This window comes from Octopus bimaculoides, chromosome 10 (assembly GCF_001194135.2).
Source record: "Octopus bimaculoides isolate UCB-OBI-ISO-001 chromosome 10, ASM119413v2, whole genome shotgun sequence".
NCBI classification, from domain to species: domain Eukaryota; kingdom Metazoa; phylum Mollusca; class Cephalopoda; order Octopoda; family Octopodidae; genus Octopus; species Octopus bimaculoides.
The window spans coordinates 25,664,251-25,680,757 of NC_068990.1; the positions used below are offsets into that span (position 1 = coordinate 25,664,251).

At 38.8% G+C, this 16,507-nt stretch overlaps 2 protein-coding genes across 2 annotated transcripts in view; one reads left to right on the plus strand and one right to left on the minus strand.

The window, feature by feature from the left end:
* LOC106880774 (eukaryotic translation initiation factor 2 subunit 1) overlaps positions 1 to 2,983 on the minus strand; it is a 40,638-nt gene extending 37,655 nt beyond the window's left edge. Inside the window, exon 1 of the mRNA XM_014930892.2 lies at positions 2,648 to 2,983. The gene's annotated coding sequence lies outside the window, so the exon portion shown is untranslated. The remainder of the gene's footprint in view (positions 1 to 2,647) is intronic.
* The window catches only part of LOC106877474 (RING finger protein 11), a 65,826-nt gene that overhangs the window by 2,595 nt on the left and 46,724 nt on the right, over positions 1 to 16,507 (plus strand). The gene's annotated exons all lie outside the window — the stretch shown is intronic.

A 16,507-nucleotide genomic window follows, 5' to 3' on the forward strand; every position in this document is an offset into this window, starting at 1 on the left:
TATATATATATATATATATATATATATATATATATATATATATATATATATATATATATTATATATATATAATATGTGTGTGTCTGTTTCTTTGTTGGTTCTCGAGGAACAGGGGTTTTGCTAAAATATATAAAAAAAAAATTGCGATGATTATTTTGATTTTTATTTCCAATTAAGAATTTTAGCTTCCTTAATTGATTTTTTTTTCTTTCTTAAGGTGACCTCCCCCTCCCCCACTTGTAATTAGTGGTGATAGTTTATCAACGGTAAGAGAAGTTAGGTCGACCCACAGCGAAATTCGAACACGGAACAGCGGAACAACCGTAGGCTATAGTAAATAGTCTTACGTTAAAGGCGTTCGTCTTTAAAAATTCAATTAATAAAGCTAAAATTCTAAATTGAAATGAATAAATAGATAGGTAACAGAGCAAAATCAAAATAATCAACCTAATTAAAAAATAAAATTAGCAAAACTCTCAGCTTATAGGAACTAAGAACGAAATACACATACACACATATATATACATACATACATGCGTAGGACCGTATTAAATGACAAATTTGAAATTAAGACCGTAAAGACGAAGATACCCTTTCACTCTGTATATACCATACATACACACATATACCCTTAGAGACACATTATGTATTTTAGTACCTATATATATATATATATATACTTTCTCCGTTGCATAAACACGCATATGCTGATATTGTCTACCGTTTACACATACACACATGTACACACACACACACGTCCACATACACACACACACACACGTCCACATACACACACACACATACGTCGACATACTACACACCACACACGAATAAACATGTAGACATTGTTTAGTATATACACACTAAAACACATGCAGACATTTGTCTGGTGAACACATTCCCCCCCCCCCCTGCATGTGTGTTTAATTAGAGATTTTATTAGCTGTTTTGATTTTTATTATTTGTATATTGGTTATCTCTGTATAGATATGCTGAACTTCAGAAGAAGAAAAAAAAAATCAGTGTTTATTTATTTGATCTGCTGTTTTTTTTTATTATTATTATGATTAATGTTGTTGTGTTTCACTTCGTTCTTCATTCATGGGTAATCCCAGACGAGAATTCATTATTCGTCCAATTAAAATCTCCTGATTAATCAACCAAACAAACAAGCAATAATTGTTATTATATATAATTAAATTTATCTCTCGTTTCTCTTTATTACAGTGCAAAGTAAAATAAAGCAAAATCGTTTTAATTTAATTTCTGTTTTTCTGTAGCCGGATCTAAAAAAAGACGGAAACCGTCAAACGGGATAGAGACTTGAGAAAATATGTGGAGTAAAAATATAAATTTAAAGTTAAAAGTCTACGTGTATGCGTCATAATATTATTTTATAAATTGCAAGTTCTTTGTCCTAGTAGAAGATATGGTGGAGGATTAAGACTGGGTAGGAGGGCCTTACGAATACATAAAAAAAATAGTAACAATAATAATGATAATAGTAGTAGCGATAAAGATTGGTAGCTATTTGTTTGCTTTTCAATCTGTTTGCATTTATTCATATATCTGTCGGTCTATCGATTGATCTAGCCTGTCGACCCGACCTGATGGCTTATAAGATCGTCAGGTACTTCGGCACTCCGAGATTTTTACGGCTGGGGTACGTGTCGTAAATAACCGGAGATGGAAGATGTCTGAACAAAGGTGGCGATACGTGCTATTACATACGTGTGTGTGTGTGTGTGTATATATATATATATATATATATATATATATATATACATATACACACACACACACACGCGTACATATAATGATAATGAAATATATATCATGTACATACAATGTCATATATATGACACGTATTATGTCGTTATATATATATCATGTGTATATATAGATATATAAATCATGAGTTTGTGTCTATATATACATAGACGATATATACGCAAATACATATATACATAATCACATGTACCATAAGGAGTGCGTGTGCATACACATACGCACACGCGCATCACTATCAATATAATTTAATATCCGTTTTCTGTGCTGACATGGGTAGGACGTTTTTAAGAGGATCTGGCAATATAGAGAATAGCTCTGTGCTCCAATGTCCGTGTTTGTATGGTTTCGACAGTTAGATGCTCCACTTTACAGTGTACTGGGTGCATTTTCGTGGCACTAGCACTTGTGTGGTTGCTGTGCAACTCACAAGAGTCCCCTAGATTGAGTGGAGATATGGTATAGAGGGAGTAACTTTATATTTAGATGTTGAGAGGTTAAACAGGCTAGAAGGGACAGGACAGGTTTCTAGCAGTAGAGGAAAAACATGGTTACTTTGCATTATATAAGGGTAGGTGGAAGTAATTGAAGTGAAGATAGTGATAAACATGGTGATGAGGTGCCAGAATGTACCCTCAATGTACAAGAAGGTGAATAGAAGAAAGTGTGGGGGTCATAAGATGACAGAGTGCATGAGTAAAGGTTGCAAGTGTGTGTTAGAGGGGGGAGAATGAGAGCTGGTTAAAGATAGGGATAAGAGTGAACAGTAAATAAGGGTGGAGATGTTGTTGGTGGGAAAGGAGATAAGAGGGATGGATGTCAGTAGAAGTAGCTCAGGGGAAAGGAAATGAGGACTGACCGGATTAATTCATCTGTCGTTGTTGGTGAAGGACATCGTATGGGAGAAGACAAGGTACAGTGTGACCAGCTGTAGCCAATCCGTCCAGTTTGTGTTTGGAAGGCTTTGTTTGCAGGTTGGGCACTGGTGGTCTGTTGGGACTGTAGGCAAAGAGTTGACTCTCGACCTGCGCAGTCATGTTCTGTTTGTAAGAGGGCACCACTATTGGGGCTTCTTCACCAGGTAGAGGTGGTCTTGTGCTTGTGTTTTCCAGGTGTCAGAGTTGAGCTTAAAGCTTTTTAGTGAGGTTTTGAGTGTGTCCTTGAAGCACTATTTCTATCTGCTTTGCATGCTCTTGCCTTCCACCATACAGAAAGAGTGAAAAGCAGAAGAATACAATAGATAGGGAAAGTGTGAGAGACAGGGAGACGGGGGAGTGGGTGGGTAAAGATTACAAAAGCAGTGGGAGAGAGTGAGAGATATAGTGATAAAGGTGGAGGTGGTCAGATGTAGATAGGGGTGAAAGTATGGTGAAAAAACGTGTGGTGGGGGCAGTAGTAGATATTAGATATAAGTGTCAATAGGAAGTTGAGAGGAAATGGAGAGATAACTGGTAGCACAGAAAGGGTAGAAATACGAGTCGAGTTGGAAGAGACAATGTTAATAAAGGATGGATGTCGTTTGAGGGGAAATGAAGCAGTGGGGAAGGCTTCACAGAAATAAGTTGAGCATGGGGGCCAGTTGTGAGAATGCACATACATTTCTGGAACTTCAATTTCATGGTGATGAGTGTTTTTTTGAGTGCCATGTGTCACCTATCATCTGGATCTTCCTTCCACATTAAGTGGTGCCCTCATCCAAATGTATGGCCATACCAATGCAATTTCTCTCTTGGCACACCACATCTGGTACCTTTTATGCCCATTTTATATGTCTCAACACATCCTCTGCTCCTTTATTCATACACACTAACATTATACACCCAGCAGATCATGCATGCTTCCTTTCTTTTTTGGTCTTTACAAAACCTCTGCTTCAGAGCTCCTATCTCATTACCATATAGCATTGCAGTTAGCACACAACTATCATACTGTCAGCCTTTCACTCTTAAGAGAGAAACCTTTTATTACCAACAGTGGTAAAAGTTCTCTGAACTTTCTCCATACTATTTTTATTCAATAACTCTACTTTCAGAATGTCCTCCTCCACTGTGAATTTGATCATCTCAGCAACAGAATTTATCTGCCATCTCTGGGGATCCTCCTGGGCATATGAGAAAATCTTTCTGATGCACTCTTAGTGCTTATTATACCTGCATTCATACCACATACTAAGTCTACTTTCTTTGTTAACCTCCTTGTAATTCCTCTGTATCTCTTGTTTTTTACTAGGTACACTGTATGGAATTTTTACTTCTTTCCTACGTATTGAGAAAAGCCATTTCCCTGATGGAAATGCGTTGTCTGTTTTTCTACTTATTAAAGCTTTGGTCTTTGCTAAATTAACTTTAAGATCTTTTGGTTCCAGGTTTTCCTTTCACACCTGAAATTTCTTTTTTTCTAATTTTACTATAGATTCAGCAATAAGAATGAGGTTATGAGCATATAGGAGTTCCCATGGGAATTCGGTGTCAGACTCCTCTATTAAAGCCTGGAAGGTTATGATAAGTAGAAGGGGACTGAGAACTGAGCCTTGATGGACCCCCTACATGCACACCAAATATGATGCTGTATTTGTCGCTAACTCTCATCTTATTGACAAATTCCTCTGTAAATGGCTTGTATGACTCTCAAAAGTCATCCACCTACTTTTAGCTGTTGAAGACTTTCTCCAGGTTGACAAGTGCTAAGTACAGCTGCTTTTAGCTAAATACTTCTACAGGAGAAGGGCATCAGTAATAATTCTTCCTGGTTTAAAACCAAACTACACCTCATCTCATTTACAACTCAGCAGCAATTCCTAATGGTCCAGGGGCTTTCCTTGCATCTATATCCTTAATTTCTTTACCACACTGTTGTCTACTAGAATGGCTGGTCCTTCTGTTGTGTCTGCATTGCAAAAACTCTCTTTTCCCATGCATTCTCCACTTTTTAATAGTCTTTCATAGTAGCACTTCCATGCTGCTTTATTTTTAGAATCATTAAATGCAAGTTACCATTGTTCATTCATACACCCTTCTCAGCCACAATGTTTGGATTCTCTCTGATACACTGTCTCACACTCTGGAACCCCTCATCTTCACACTGGAGAACATTGCAAACCTCGCACATGCACACATGCATACACACTTAGGTCAATAATCATGTACATATATATATATATGTATATAGATGTATCGTGTTGTGGTGAGAGTCATTGTAACCCCTGTAGGATTGGAAGAATGGACTAGCCGAAGTCTTATATAAAGTAGCATATTGGTTGAGATGAGAAAAAAGGTTGTAGGAGTCATTGAGAGTTTGTGGCAGTCGTAGGAAGTTGTTGAGAGTGTTGATAGTTTGTATTTAATTGGAGTATCATGTTTAGTGGAGTAATTTGAAGTATGTCATGTAAAGACAGTTGTGTCTATCCCTGCTTTGTAAAATCTGTATATCCAACGTATAGAGGGATATAAAACGTGTGTTATCATGACCATATAACTTTCATGTTTCATGCTGACATGGGTTGAACAAAGATCTGATGAGTCCAAGGACTGCATCTTGCTCCAGTGTCTGCCATAGCATGGTTTCTATGGCTGGGTGTCCTTCCTAACATCAGCACACTTTACAGTGTGCACTGGGAGCTTTTTTTTCATGCCACCAGCTGTGTTGAGGTCACCATGTAGCTCACAAGTCTACAAATCTGAGGAAGTAGAGTGGGAGACTATGCCTTTATGTTAGATGAGGGTTAAGGTATGAGGGACGAGGTTGAAGTAGAGGAGGTTCTTGTTGTAGAAGAGCTACATGGTTACTCACTTTTATAATAGATAGTAAGAATGAATTGGTGGTGCCTCCAAGGAGATAGATAGTGGAGATGAGATATCTAGTTGGTACTTCATATGCATGTGATAATACTTTTAGGATTTCAGTTTTGCTGTGCCATTCAGGTATTCTGGAGCACAGTGAATTGCCAGCCATCACTGTCTTTTGTCAACTCCTCTGTGAGGTTCTACATCCTGAAATTGGATTTCAGTACTTTGTCTCATGTTTTCCTGGGTTTCCCTCTTCAACAGGTTCCAGCCAAATTTAGTGCTTTGATATGTACATTTTGAATATCTTCCTTCCCCATATCTCCACCATCGATATTTTGCTACCATTTTCTTTCCATTCCAGATTATGATGCTTGAGTAGAAAGAGACTGCACTCTGGCAAACTTTACTCCTCGTCCTTGATTTTTTTTGTCAGCACAGTCTCTTGGACATGTGACCTTGAGGATATGCCCTGACCTCACCATCATCATTATATCTCTCCTCAATGCATCACTCTGTCCACCCATATTCATCACCTCCTGTTCAACCCTCTCCACTGTTCTTTCACTCTGTGACTCTCACTTTCTCTCTCATTAACCTCTTAACACTACTTTTCACTTACCCCTTGCCATAATCTCTCCCCTACCATCCATTCAACAACAGACCTGTGTAATTCCAATAAGGACTGTTTTGGACCCTGGTGAACCACCCAACTCATTCTGGTATCAGAGACAGACTGACCACCCAGTCACTGGGTCCACCTACGCAACTCACCCCATTGCCATTACTACCTTGTTTCTCTCCTTCACACTAATCCCTGACAATAATCTTCCCCTGTTCCTCTTCTCTGTCTCCATTACTCCTACACCAACACCATCGCTTCTTTTATTCTCTCCATTACCATCCTCTGGTAATATATTTCTCCTGTCCATCATGAGGGCTTTCTTTCACTTTGTAAGCTGAGGTGCAAGGCAACCCCCAACTGTGGCTGGTGCCACAGGAAGCACTCAGTACTCTCTGTAAATTGTTGGTAATCAGTTCAAGCAACAACAATGCAAGGCTTGAGAAGGTTCTTTAGTCTTGCTGATGGGCAAAGCAACCTCTATAAGGTTGGTGCCATGAAAAAATGTACACAGCACAGCACACTATATAAAATGGTTGGTGTTCTGTTGGGAAGGGCATCCAGCTGCTGAAATGAAGCCAAAAATGAGATATTGGAGCAAAACGTTGTCCTTCAAGCCCTTGAATCCTGTTGAACAATGCTTTACTTTTGTCAACATGGAAAACAGATGTAAAATGGTGTGTGTATGTGTGTGTGTAGTACTGGTGCAAATAATGTCTATCTTAATGTACCCTCCTGTGAAAGTCCATTGAGTCATGATTAGGTCATGCTTTGTTTCACCATAGCCCACTCAAGTAAGGAGGTGTGAATTGTTGTTGGCTAAAACACATCCATGTGAAGTGGTATTCTCAGGTATCCCTTGGAGGAATTTGTCCAGGTACCATTTTGAAGGAATTGTTTGGGGATAATGTTAAAGCCTATTAAGCAGGTTGAGGTAAAATAGTTGTCACAATGTGCTTATATGCTGTGAGTCTGATTTGCGTGTGGGGTGCATGACATTGGGTTCGAGGCTTGAGTGATTTTTAAACTTGATGGTAAAATCATTTGGTTAATACTGTCAGTTGGTATTTTTTTTTCCTTATTGTGCAGATGAGGTTGTGTTCATTGGTAGTAATGAAAGCAACAAAGTTTGAGATTTTGAAATGGCTCCTCTACTCAAATCCTATTATACCATTTAGTGCTTTTGTTAGTGTCCTTCACAGTGGCTCAATTCTCACAATATTCTATTTAGTATGTAGAGACCCTACAAAGTAACAATATCCTAGGTATGTCTGTATAAAGGAAGAGAAAAGATGAAATGACTGATAACATCTGGCTGTCTGAACTGGAAAGTTCTGAGAATCCAGGAGCTCATCATGTGAGCCATATAACTTTGTTGTTATGTGGGTACTCTAGATTCCTTGAGCTATTGTCTCAAGGAAAGAGAATATGGTTGTTTATTCTTTTCCAAAGTGCACAGGTTCAATTTTTACCTCATTTAGCAAAATATTTTCCCCACCCTTTGGCATACAGACTGGAACTGGTCATCCTCTCTCTTTGTAACTTTCTGAAGTTTCATCATCCATGAAACTTTTTATTCTGTTGTGTTTGATGACATTTGTGATATTGTTTGTGTATGCTATAAAGAATACTGGTCCCAACTGGCCCTTGTGGTACACTACTGATGACTTTTGCTGGGCTTGAGTGGATTTCATCAATCAAAACATGTTGGGCTCTGCATCCCAGGAAACACGTGATACAGTGCAGCAGTTTTCTCCAGATTCCAACATTTGACAGTTTTAATATCAGAATGTTGTGGTTGATTCTGTCAAAGACCTTGCTGAAGTCAAGATATATGTTTGTGTTTAAACCTTCTCCTGATAGTTATAAAATGTCATTAAAGTGATGTAGGAACTGTATTGTGGAGGCACATGGCCTAGTGAGAGCAGCGGACTCGTGGTCGAGAGATCGCAGGTTCAAATCTCAGACTGGGTGATCACTGTGTTTATGAGCGAAACACCTATGCTTCCCGTGGCTTCAGCAGAAGGCAATGGCAAACTTCTGCTGACTCTTTCACCACAACTTTCTCTCACTCTTTCTTCCTGCATCTAGCAGCTCACTTACAACGGACTGGTGTCCCATCCAGGTGGGGAACCTTTATGCCAATGAAACCGGGAAACCAACCCTTATGAGCCAGACATGGCTAGAGAAGGAACAAACAACAGGGACTGTGTTAAGTAGTCTCAATCTGTGATTGGTCTCTCTCCTAGAGATAATTTTGGTATTTAATATACCATTATTCATCTTTGTTGTTGAAATAGATGGTTACTATGTGTTATTTCTCTTAGGTTGTTCTCTTATGTAAATAACCTAAGCTATAAATGTCTCTTTTCTTTGTATGTGTGTGTGTGTATATATATATCCCTCCATACTTTTAATCTATCTACTGACACAAAACCGTCCCACTCAGTACTGCTCCCCGCTCCCCCTTGAGGAGTTTTTGTCTTGCAAGGTACTTTGTGACTCTGTTGGTGCTGGCGCCATGTAAAAAGCACCCAGTCCACTCTGTAAAGTGTTTTAGTAATAGGAAGGTCATCCAGGTGTAGAAACCATGCCAAAACAGACAATGGAGCTTGGTGTAGCTCCTGGTCTTGCCAGTTCCTGTCAAACTGCCCAACCCATGCCAGCATGGAAAATGGATATTAAATGATGATGACTAAGTGACTAGTTCTGCTGGGGTGGGGGGTCAAAGTCAGACAACTGCTGTGCTGATGACACTTATTGAGGTTGAAACATATCACTGCTGTTGAATTGTACCCATGTAATCTGTCTGTCTTTTCCTTAGTGAAATGTTAATTTCAGAGAATTATTGAGATTATTTCCTCTTTTTATTTGTAATTGTTCATAATTCCTACGAAGTGATTGTTTTACCTTTTTTGGATAATTTCGATAAATCTTGTATGTTATTTAATACACCTTTGTCCTTGTTATTCAAATGCATGCCACTGGCCATCACTCTATTTCTCTTAATTTTCATTTATGTGTATGTGTCCCAGAATGTATGTGTGCTTATGTGTTTTTATACACACATACACACATTACATCACATGATCATGTGATTGACCAGACTATTGGATGTTGTTATGCATCACTAGTCACAATGCACTTCGCATTGTTTTAGCTTCCAAATGATGCCAACCCTCTGGCCAAGCAAGCAGCCCCCCCCCTCGATCGGGAGGTTAGTCTGTTACAGGGTGACCCGCTTGCAGCTGAGTAGACTGGAGCAACATGAAATGAGATGTTTTGCTCAACAACACAGCTGGTCTGGGAATTGAAACACAAGCACGAGTGCTACACACTTAACCACTAAGCCACATGCCTTCACCCCCCACCCCCCACCATGTCATTTTTAATTGACTTGGATTTGGGATTGAGAGTTTCATGCAATCCACTTATCAAACTAACTTGAAAATCACGAATTCACTCTCTATGAAGTGTTGAATTACAATTGTTTTCCAGAATGTTCAATCTAAAATTAATATTGGAGAGTCATGTGATTATCAATAAATTTCCAAGTCTTTGTGTTTACCAAAGGCAGAGGAAAGAGGAAATTAGAATAAAATTATAACGTGTAAGGAGATCAGACAATATGAACAAACATATGAGAATATATGCAAAAACAATACAAATATGTATAGACATATATATATATATATATATATATATATATATGAATAAAATGTATATACAAATATCACATACATATATAAATGTGTGTGTGTGTGTGTGTGTGTGGTTAGGGTGTTTAACTCTTGATCATAATGTTGTGAGTTTAATACCTCAGCTAGATGGTACGTTGTATCCTTGTGCAAGGCACTGAACCCATCAATGCCCATGGTCCTTTTCTTTAGGACCAGAAGGATAATCCACATTTCTGCAACACCTGTATTTTTCTAAGATATTAGTTAGTCATCAAGACAGAGGGTCTCTTTCAAACATGGTAATAAATTTTTTTAAAATATATTCAGTATCAGATAAAGTTGTATACAAAAAGATTTTTGTTAATAAATCAAATAAAAACATTTGGGTACTAATGGGTTAATTTCCATACCAGTGGGAAAATGGAGGTTAAGTGCTGCTGCTGGTATATATGTATAAGTACAGTAGACAACACAAACGTGAGCATTTGCTCTATACACAAATGCATGTATATATATGTGTGTGTGTGTGTAATAAGTATGTACAAACATACCCATGTCCATACATAAACATATTGGTCATAAGCACATTTACAAATACATTTAAAAAAAATATTCACATTTATTCATGTTCACACACACACACACACACACACACACACACACACACACACACACACACACACACACACACACACACACACACTGTATCATCATCACCATTTGCTGCCTGGCTTCCATATTGGCATGAATGAGATAGTCTGACAGGATCTGATGAGTTGAAGGACTGTGTCATTCTCCAATGTCTACTTTGACTTGGCTTCTGTGCCTGAATGTCCTTCCACCCTGTATATCTACCCATCTGTTGCTCTCTCACCCACACTCTTGTAACCTTACCCATCCTTCCAAATTCTTCTGTCTCTACACTCTCTTCTGCTCTTCTTCTTGGACATGTTAGTTTGAGGGTACATTATGGCACCTCGTCACCAACATATTTGCTTATCACTACAGCCACCTCTACCAACCCATGTAAAACGCAAGGAAGCCATGAATCCCCACCTGAACAGCAAAGTAAATCTTTTCCTGCTTCTCTCATCATTTATTAAATCCTTAACGCATTGCATAAAGTGATTACCCCAATCTCCTATTCTCTCTTAACTTTGCAAATTACAAGTCGAACTTATTAGTGTTGTTATCACGAAAAAACAAACGCTTAGTACATTCTGTAAAGAGATTGGCATTAGGAGGTGCATCTAGTCGTAGAAACCATGTAAAAACAGATACTGGAGCACGACGTGGTACTTCAACTTGTTGGATCTTGTCAAAACGTCCAGTCCATGCCAGCACGGAAAGCAGACGTGAAAATGATATATTTATACGTAACATTAAACACAAACGGACATATAGTCATAATGCACGCACGCGCACTAACATATTATATATCACTCGCGCATTTGTGTGTAAAAAATTCGTAGTGTTTCGTTCGTATAGCGTACTTTTTTTTGTACGTTATAGTCCGCTGCTGGCGTCCAAGATACTTTTTGCCCGTAAACTCTTAATCTATTAGCATTGTGGATTATCCTATTATTAATAAATAAATTCCCAGCAAAACACCTCGCAGTCTTTTTTCAACCTTTTCCAATCCCGGATTCAAATTTGGTAGCAGTTTGCTCCTTCCGTATCGAGAAAATAAATCCGTATCACAGATATATTAAAATTTCAAACAATCTACTTTTCTCTCTTATTTTTATGACCTTGTGACAGCAACAGATATTCGTCGCATTGCACTCTCTCTCTCTCTCTCTCTCTCTCTCTCTCTCTCTCTCTTTATTTTTTGGGGGTGGTGCTGTTTTTAAATATTATTTAGTTATGTATGTATTACAACTTTTACTTTCGTCTTTTTCTAGATTTCTGTTAGTTGAGAATTCTTTAAAAAAAATGTCTCTATCGCCGTCTAATGTTAGAAACTGGGTTGGGTCTGTGTATCTGTTTCTCCCTCTCTTTGTCAACTAAAACAAACACATACACAGAGGCTTTGTCTCCTCTCTTTCTCTCTCAGAGGCTTTGCCTCCTCTCTTTCTCTCTCAGAGGCTTTGCCTCTCTCTCTTTCTCACTGCCCTCTTCCCCTCTCTCTCTTTGTCTCACTCTCAAACTCGCAATGTCTTTCTCACCCCCTTCTCTCTTTGTCTGACATACAAATTCTTTCTCGCTTCTCTCTCTCTGTCTCCCTCTCTCTCACTAACACGAGGTTTTTTTTTACCCTCCCTCTCAAACACTCTTTTTCACCTCCTCTCCATCTCACACACTTTTTATCACTCTTTTGCTCTGGTGCTCTGTCTGTCTCTCTCTCACTCCTTCTTTCCCAGTCACACATACGCTCCCTCACTCCCTCTCCGTCTCCTCTTCCAGCCCTTCATCTCTCAATGTAAATAACTCCTGTGTTGCTGTCACCTGGTCCACTGACAAATGCTGTTCGGTTGCAGTTTGTTTGTCGCCTGACCTAGGGCTAAAGAGAATTTGGTGGGACGCAACAAATCTCCCTGCAATATATCTTCCATCTACCCTTATCTATCTATCTATCTATCTATCTATCTATCTATCTATCACACACATACATAAAAAAACGCACAATCACACGCATGCACTCTTACAGATACGCATATCAGCTCTCTCTCTTTCTCACACACACACACACACTCTTTTACACACCCACATACACAGAAACCAGTAACTACGCCAAAGCCTAGGTTATTGGCCTTCGTTCTTCCTTCGTCACACCTGGTTATTGTTGTTGTTATTACGTAAACAAGGACGGTAATTGAGACACAACAGCAGCGAACTTAATGCAACACCGTATTTCGTTTCGTGTTGGGATTGAATGAATATTCGACCAATATATTCGTTTTGTCTTACTTTCAATAAAAATAAACACCGATGATGTTAACTGTCCTATCGATGTCTCACCTTTGTAACTCCTTATGATTAATAACAAGATATTATTGTCGTCATTTCACTTGAAGGAAAGTGAAGAAGAGGGAAGTGCTGTCTCCCAGCAATTTTGTTGAAAGAAGAGTGAATGGAGCAAGAATGGTTCTAATGAACGGGGGCCTACTCTAAGCATGCGGCTGTAGACGATGTAGAGAGAGTACTTGCCCTAACGGTCAGGGCCTCTGTGATTTTGTGGGGTTTCTGCGAGCAGCCTTAGAAAATCTTCCTCTTTTGGGGAATTATTCACTGTTAACACGCCTTTTTATGTAACCCCACATTATACTGTCCTGTACCGTCCACAATGTTTTTCGCGAACACTTAGTGGTTAAAGCAAACATTATTGTTAAAAAGGTAGGTTGGCTAAATGATTAGAGCGTCGGCAAAAATGTGTTGTGGTATTTCTCCGGCTCTTTACGTTCTGAGTTCAAATCACTCGAAATCAATTTAGTCTTTCATCTTTTGGGGGTCGATAAAATTCTAGTCAAGTACTGAGGTCGATGGCATCCACTAAATCCCTTCCACCTCCGTCAGAATTGCTGGCCTTGCGTTGCCTAAATCAGAAGCAGTTGTTATGTAATCTCGGCAGTGGATTGGCACAGTCGCTAGAGGTGTTGGATGAAATATCTTGCAATGTTTGTTCTAGCTCTTTTACATTGAGTTCAAATCCCACTATGGCTGTGTGTGTGTGTATTGCACAGGTTGTTGGATCAATGTAGCACCACATCACTAGCCAATCACAAGACAAATATCTGAAACCATAGAATCTATAGGACTTCGTCACTCCTACATCAACATATCACACCACTCACCGCTCCATGTGTTTATTATATGTTGTTTCAATATAATATATTTGTATGGTTATTTACAATGTGTTAGTTTAAAAAAACGCAGTGTGTCCTCATTTAATCTTTGTCTTTCGTACGGTCATGGGTTGGAGTGTTTGACAGGATCCAACGAATCTGAAGACCACATCTTGCTCGTGTCTCAGTTTTGGCCTGGTTTCTACAAATGAACGTCATTCCTAACATCAGAGCCACTTCACACAATGTACTTGATGGATGCTTTTATAGTACAAGCACAAGAGAGGCCATTATGTAACTCATAAGACAAATGAGCTCCTCTTAACTGGTTGAGAGTATAATAGAGTGCGAGATAGCTTTGTACTAGGTTTAGAGGACTGAAAATACGTTAGAAGGGATGGGAACAAGTTTGTTGTAGAGGTGATACATAACAACATTGGCATTTTGTAAGATCAAGTCGGAGTAATCGGGATAGTGCTAGAGGTCTAGTGGTCAGGATGTTGCTCTCACGATTGCTAAATTGTGGGTTTCATTCCTGGACTGAGCATTGTGTTGTGCTTTTGAGCAAAACACTTCATTTCACGTTGCTGTAGTGGGGGGGGGGCGCATTAGAGCGGCAGAGTTGTTGGCTCATCAGGTATAGTGTAAAGCATTTATGCTGATGCATCAACAATTCTGCCACTTTCTCACCTGCTAGAGCAACTTGAAATGAAGTGTTTTGCTCAAGAACTCAATACACTGCCTGGTCGAGGAATTGAACTCGTGATATAATGATCATGAGTGCAATACCCAAACCACTGGATCATATACCTTCATATTTGATAGCATACAAGCTATTTTTTACTAAGTATAAATCATCCCAGGTCCTATATGCATGATTGCTTTTTTATCCTTTAGCATTCAGATTTCTCTGTCAAATGTAATGCTTATTTATTCACATTGATTTGAATTTATCATGCATTATCTTGAAGCTTTGAAATTTCAATGACGTGATTGTTTATTTTTAGAATAATATTGTAGAACGGCCGGATCTGGCCAGTTTGAAGGTAAAACAGGTAGATTATTTTGGCCAGATATGGCTGGTTTAAATGCTAAAGGGTTAACTATTACATGCTTTAGTTCACTAAAAGTAGTTTTTCCTCATATGTGCTGTTGAAATTGGGGCACATCTAATATGCCTGCGCATGTTTTATTTTATCAAATACAGCATCTGTCAAATATTAATCAGTTGTACTTGCCCTCATATTTGAGGGCTTGTTCTTTAGGCCCTGACCTTCTGTTGGAAATATATATAGAATAAGTCATAAGATTAGTGACAGTTGGCAAGCACCTACACAGTGCCAGACTAAATACCTTTTCTTTGTTTTTTTCCCTTTGTCAAGAAGTTTCTTTTTAATTTCTAGTTTTTTTTTACTGTTTTTCGTCCTTTCAGATTTTATAATTCTTTGGCTTAATCCATTTGAGTGGTAGGGTGAAGGCATATGGCTTAGTGGTTAAGATGTTTGGCTCATGGTTATAGGTTTGATTCCCATTGGTATGTTGTGTCCTTGAGCAAGACACTTTATATTTCACATTGCTTCACTCCACTCAGCTGGATGAGTAATACCTGTATTTCAACGGGCCAGTCTTGTCATATTCTGAATTTCCCTAAAAACTATACTAAGGGTACACACGTCTGTGGAGTGCTGTTATTGAATCTCTGTAGTTTGGAAGTTTGCTTTGCAGATTCGGTAAGAGGAAGAATTCTTCCTGTTACTGAATCATATCAGTCTTGAGTCTTACGATTTATAATGTTGGTGACTGACATTATAACATCCCTCCTTGAATCGGATATCAGTCCATCATAAAGCTAACTTCTCACCTATTGCTGGAACTCATTTACAACTGTGTGGAATGAAGCAACGTGAAGTAAACTGTTTTACTCAAGAACACGTCACCTGGTCTCGGAATCAAAACCACGGTCTTACCGCCATGAGTACAACACCTTCGTCACCCAAAAGCCGAAATACTGACAGTTTGACAATGTCCAGGTGGATGTATCAAATAGATACGAGTGTGCCATTCCCTCCCCGCCTCCAAAATTTCTTTTGATTCCTATTTTTAAAAACATGCTGGTCTAATTAATTACCTCTTCCCTCCAAATTTTAAAACTTCTGAAAATCATTTTTTGGGTCGGTGGGGGAAGGAGATTCTGCGTTTAAAAACGGAAATTCTAATACTGTAAAAAAAATTTAATTTTCAAAATTTTCATTCCAGTGTCACCCCCAGTATTCAATGCTAATTGCTTACGCTAATTTTCCCCTGCTTTCAAAACCAAATGTCGCTAGACAAATTCCTGTAGTTTCCACCATATTGTAGAAACATCAACTTCGTATCTGTATTGGACGGAATACAACTTGCTTTGTATACATATACGTCGCCCCGTTTAACACCCAACTGGTACTTTCCGTGCCTTTAGCGGACTCCACACTATAGAAGGAATTGGGCCAGGGTCTCTGGTTTGAAGATTTCTTCCTTCCAGTTTTAGAGGCCCTTTAAAGGGTCAAAGGCACCGACTTTTTTATTGACTAAAACGATAAAAACAAACAAAAACGAAAGACAAATCGTATTCTGTACACGTGTATCAGTGTCATGTGTGTGTGTGTGTTGAGAGAGAGAGTGTGCATGTTTTGTTGCCATGTCTGGATGTGCATTTGTGTATCGCCATGTTATTGAGTGTGTGTGTGTGTGTGTGTGTGTGTGTGTGTGTGTGTATATGCTGATGTGTGTATTTATTTGCCCGGCAAAATTAGGCATGATGGTTCCATGTATGTCTGCGTCGATTTTATGTAAGTGTATGTATTACACCCC